This window comes from Bidens hawaiensis, unplaced genomic scaffold (assembly GCF_021521415.1).
Source record: "Bidens hawaiensis isolate Kalapana, Puna unplaced genomic scaffold, B.hawaiensis_p1.1 tig00015748_1, whole genome shotgun sequence".
NCBI lineage: Eukaryota > Viridiplantae > Streptophyta > Magnoliopsida > Asterales > Asteraceae > Bidens > Bidens hawaiensis.
The window spans coordinates 35,419-41,418 of record NW_027492404.1 but is presented as its reverse complement, the minus strand read 5'-3'; the positions used below and the strand labels follow the sequence as shown (position 1 = coordinate 41,418).

Sequence of the window (6,000 nt, the reverse complement as noted above, 5' to 3'; positions counted from 1 at the left end):
GTTATTACGTCGCCAACTCTGTATCTTGGTGCAAACAAAGCACACAATGGGTATGTTTGACAAGAAGCTTTTAGGAGCTTTTAAGAGTTTTAAGCTACAAGCTTTTAAGAAAAAGATCATATTTATTGAAAAGTCTTGTTTGGTTAGAGTAGCTTGAAGCTTTTAGGTTAGGAGAAAAAGTTTGAAGCTAAAAGCTCCAACTACTAGCGTTTAGGAAAAGCTACAAGCTTTTTAGTATTTCAAATTTTACAGTTTTGGTACTTGAAATTTCATAATCTTATGTTAATTCATATAATAATTACATATTTAACCCATATTCAAAACCAACTACCCCCCCCCCACCCCATGACTTTTTAAAGCACCATAACTTTTTCGCATGTTAATATTTTTTTTTAAAAATTGCATCATAAAAACGAGCATTTTATTCTCTTTAATTTGAGTATCATATTATTATACTTCTTTAACTTTAAAAAATTAACATATTATGTGAATATTGGTTAGGATCGACAACAAGTCGAGTCGGGCAATCCCGGGTCATGTGTAAGACCAAATTAGGGTCGGAACGAATCGATGCAAAAATGGCTAATTTAGTTCGGTTCATGTTGGTATGGTTTTGAGTCGAAAGGGTCAAGTCAGAATAGGTTTCGAGTTAAAACAGGGCACCGCGCGAGCACCCAACTAGTTTTATTAAAAGATCCAGCTACTCTACCAAACACCTAAATATTTCTAAAAAGTTACAGCTACCATCTACAGCTTCTAGCCAGCAGCTAGTTTTGCCAAACATACCCAATATAAAGTTATAAACAAAGAATGAGCAAGATTAGTTTTGAAAGAAAGTAAAAAGTCATAATTAATGGCCCATGCAGGTCTCGAACCTGCGACCTTCGCGTTATTAGCACGACGCTCTAACCAACTGAGCTAATAGGCCGATCATGTTATTCTTTAATTTATACGATATCTATCCCAATTATATGATTTTTTTAAACAGCACAAATAAAAAAAGGATAACCATGTCATCGTAATGTAATACGTTTTAATAGAAAGTTTTAAAATGCCAACTAATAATAACTAAACAATTAATAAGTTTTTATTACTTGGCATTTTAAAATAGCTATGGATTAGAAGAACGGGAGAAGTGTTTTCGGCTAATGTGCGCGGCGGTCTGGGTTGACGGGCAGAACCGGTGGGATTGGTTAGGAGACCAGGAAGGTGGCTTCTCAGACAAGTCGGTTAAAAAGTTAAATCGTGAATGCTAAAAACATTGTAAATAACTATATTATGAAGTGGAGCAAATGATTCCCGAACAAATGCAACATCCACGCGTGGAGGGCGGAAATGGATAGACTCCCGACTCGAAGAGCACTTGAACGAAGGAACATTCGGGTTACAGATAGTGTTTGTCCTTTATTTGATTTGGAGGTGGAGATGGTGGATCATATCATGACGGGGTGTGGAGTCTCGGCGATGGTTTGGGACCATATAAGCCTTTGGTGCAAAGTTCCCCTAAATCGGCTTCTCGATAAAAGATCTTTTAGAGCTCCAAAAGTCCACCAATATTGGAGCTATTAAAAAGGAGGTGTTTCATGGGATAATCATAATTGCTTTTTGGAGACTTTGGAAGGCGAGAAACGAAAAGGTGTTCGAAGGAAATGAGATAAATTTGATCGAAAAGGTGTCTAAACTTAGATCTCTAGCTTAGTCGAATTGATGCAATTTTGATTTCATGTAATTCTCTTTTGTTTGTGGCTGCTTCCGGCTTGTAGAGGCGGTTCATGGGTGGGTTGTTGTTGTTTGGGTTTGTGTTTATAAAAATTTACATTTTGAAAAAAAAAAGTTTTCATAATCCCAAAAGATAATTTGTTTCAACTACTTTCATATATATATTAAATATAAATATTCCTATGAAATACTAAGTCGTTTTATTAGAAAAATCACTAAATAGTAAATACCTCCAAATTTTGGGGACCTGCTTGGCTGCTTGTATGTTGAATTATGTACATAAGTATATTACTTAGTGTAACATGTTTTTAGTTTTTATTATTATTGTATATAACAAGTAATAATCCTTAAAAACTAACATGTCATTGTGTTATGTTTCGTACCCTCCTAAAGTGGTCCGGTTAATTGATGTTAGTATACTCTAGTTTATGATTCTGTCTTACAAAAATATGTGGTTTGGTTATGCAAACACGCACACAATCAAACTGCATAAAATAAACGAACACGAGAACAAGGATTTACGTGGTTTAGTTAAAGTTGACCTAGGTCCACGGGTTCAAACCATGAATTTATAATTGCCTCTTAACACTCATGATGAGAGATTATAAGTACAATGATTACGATATATAGAGATTATTCTAAGGTCTATAGTTTAACCTCTGTATGGGTATGGTACCAAAACCCGGTTCTATGACCCTAAATCTATGATGTTTGGCTTATTTTATTACACGGACTAATACAATGCTATTGGGCTGAGGGGGTTTTGTGGAGGTAACCCTAACTGGGCTAGGCCCATTAGGGTATCATGATGGTGGCCATGAGGCTCTCTATATAAGGAGGTCTCCATCTCCTTGTTAGGGGGTTATGCGCAATAAGAGCCACCACCACCTTTTTGTGTCTGTGAACAAGAAATCCTCAGGATATCTTAGCAGTCACCTCCACACCCCCGAAACCATTGCAGGTCTCACCGTTGCTGGTCACAGCCGCAGCCTTGGAAAAGAAGATCAAGACGTGGTTCGTTCATCTCGAAAATCCGTGGAAACATCGTCATGGATCAGGTTAGATTCATTTCGTGCTTCGACATTGGCGCCATCCGTGGGACGGCAACGAACTGCCCTTCGATCTTCATCTCGGCTGTCAAATCTCTCCCAAGAAAAACACAGATCTGGAAGTTTACAGAAAAAGGCTTCAAAGCTTGTTCTATTAAAGCTCAGAAAGATCCATAGATCTAAAAAAAGGCTTCCAGATCTGGGCAAGAAGAAACGGCCTGATTCGAATGATCAGGTCTCTGGATCTGTGATGGTTTTAAATCTGCTCCGGGCTTCAGATCTGTCCAGATCTGATTTACAGATCTAGGTCTAGATTACAGACCTGGATTTTAGGTCTAAAGTTGCAGATCTGACTCTAAAATTGCAGATCCAGAAATTACCAGACTTCCGCCGCCATGTACGCACGCCTGTGGATTCTCACTCCGCAGCCGTGCATGTGCCGCCGCGGAAACCACCATCTGGGTTTTGCGCAAGAGACCTCCGCCATGCACGCGCACTCACGAGTCACCACTCTATCGCCGTGCATGCGCGCATCAGGCTGCGCGCCAAACTTCAAGGTTGGGAATCCTCCTAATATCTCATATGGCTACGCGCCAAACTTCAAGGTTGGGAATCCTCCTAATATCCCATATGGCTACGCGCCAAGGTTGGGAATCCTCCTAATATCCCATATGGCTACGCGCCAAGGTTGGGAATCCTCCTAATATCCCATATGGCTACGCGCCAAGGTTGGGAATCCTCCTAATATCCCATATGGCTACGCGCCAAACTGCAAGGTTGGGAATCCTCCTAATATCCCATATGGCTACGCGCCAAGGTTGGGAATCCTCCTAATATCCCATATGGCTACGCACCAAACTTCAAGGTTGGGAATCCTCATAATATCCCATATGGCTACGCGCCAAGGATGGGAATCCTCATAATATCCCATATGGCTACGCGCCGAACTTCAAGGTTGGGAATCCTCATAATATCTCATATGGCTACGCGCCAAACTTAAGGGTTGGGAATCCTCATACTATATGCTCACGCATCACATATGCTCACGCATATTACACATGCTTACGCATCACATGCTCACACATGTCACAGTCTACACGCACGCGCACGCAACATCTGCGCGTGGCGCATAACACAAAACCAAAGTCTACGCGCACGCGCATGCAACATCTGCACGTGGCGCGTGACATAAAGTAGCTCGTAAGCCGCCTCACGCGCAAGCTCCACTATTATTACAGCTCATAAGACGCCTCGCGCGCCAGCTGTTAATTATTCTTACAGCCCGTAAGTCGCCTCACGCGCAGGCTTTTATTATTCACACAGCTCATAAGACGCCTCGCGCGCAAGCTGTTGTTACTTTCACAGCTCGTAAGTCGCCTCACGCGCAGGCTTTTATTATTCACACAGCTCATAAGCCGCCTCGCGCGCAAGCTGTTGTTATTCTTACAGCCCGTAAGTCGCCTCACGCGCAGGCTTTTATTATTCACACAGCTCATAAGACGCCTCGCGCGCAAGCTGTTGTTCTTACAGCCCGTAAGTCGCCTCACGCGCAGGCTTTTATTATTCACACAGCTCATAAGACGCCTCGCGCGCAAGCTGTTGTTCTTACAGCCCGTAAGTCGCCTCAGGCGCAGGCTTTTATTATTCACACAGCTCATATGACGCCTCGCGCGCAAGCTGTTGTTCTTACAGCCCGTAAGTCGCCTCAGGCGCAGGCTTTTATTATTCACACAGCTCATAAGACGCCTCGCGCGCAAGCTGTTGTTGTTCTTACAGCCCGTAAGTCGCCTCACGCGCAGGCTTTTATTATTCACACAGCTCATAAGACGCCTCGCGCGCAAGCTGTTGTTCTTCTTACAGCCCGTAAGTCGCCTCACGCGCAGGCTTTTATTATTCGCACAGCTCATAAGACGCCTCTCGCGCGCAAGCTTTATTACTTTCACAGCTCGTAAGTCGCCTCACGCGCCAGCTCAATTATTATTCTCAAAGCTCATAAGACGCCTCTCGCGCGCAAGCTTTATTACTTTCACAGCTCGTAAGTCGCCTCACGCGCCAGCTCAATTATTATTCTCAAAGCTCATAAGACGCCTCTCGCGCGCAAGCTTTATTACTTTCACAGCTCGTGAGTCGCCTCACGCGCCAGCTCAATTATTATTCTCAAAGCTCATAAGACGCCTCTCGCGCGCAAGCTTTATTACTTTCACAGCTCGTAAGTCGCCTCACGCGCCAGCTAAATTATTATTCTCAAAGCTCATAAGACGCCTCTCGCGCACAAGCTTTATTACTTTCACAGCTCGTAAGTCGCCTCACGCGCCAGCTCAATTAATATTCTCAAAGCTCATAAGACGCCTCTCGCGCGCAAGCTTTATTACTTTCACAGCTCGTGAGTCGCCTCACGCGCCAGCTCAATTATTATTCTCAAAGCTCATAAGACGCCTCTCGCGCGCAGGCTTTACTATTCTCATAGCTCGTAAGGCGCCTCACGCGCAGGCTATATCATTCTCAGCTCGTAAGACGCCTCTTGCGCGCAGGCTTTATTATTTTTAGCTCGTAAGTCGCTTCTCGCGCCAGCTTCATTATTATTACTGCTCATAAGTCGCCATGCGCGCAAGCTTCGTTATTATTATAGCTCGTAAGTCGCCTCACGCGCAAGCTTCATTATTATTATAGCTCGTAAGTCGCCTCGCGCGCAGGCTTTTATTACAACATGTCACCATCATGAAGAAAACCTCTCAAAACTCAAAAGACAATAAAGACAAGGCCAAAGAAAAGGGAAAAAACCGCCTCACACCTTATAAAGTCCAGCGCTCCACCTAGACGCTTGCGCGCCCAGGAGCAACGCTGGACTTGGGGGGCTTGTAGGGGTATGGTACCAAAACCCGGTTCTACGACCCTAAATCTATGATGTTTGGCTTATTTTATTACACGGACTAATACAATGCTATTGGGCTGAGGGGGTTTTGTGGAGGTAACCCTAACTGGGCTAGGCCCATTAGGATATCATGATGGTGGCCATGAGGCTCTCTATATAAGGAGGTCTCCATCTCCTTGTTAGGGGGTCATGCTCAATAAGAGCCACCACCACCTTTTTGTGTCTGTGAACAAGAAATCCTCAGGATATCTTAGCAGTCACCTCCACACCCCCGAAACCATTGCAGGTCTCACCGTTGCTGGTCACAGCCGCAGCCTTGGAAAAGAAGATCAAGACGTGGTTCGTTCATCTCGAAAATCT

General features: G+C 43.6%; 1 non-coding gene across 1 annotated transcript; it reads right to left on the bottom strand.

Moving 5' to 3' along the window:
• Window positions 1–854: 854 nt before the first annotated feature.
• On the bottom strand, window positions 855–928 carry TRNAI-AAU (transfer RNA isoleucine (anticodon AAU)). The gene has a single exon. It is a non-coding gene; the product is annotated as a tRNA-Ile (tRNA).
• Window positions 929–6,000: the final 5,072 nt, after the last annotated feature.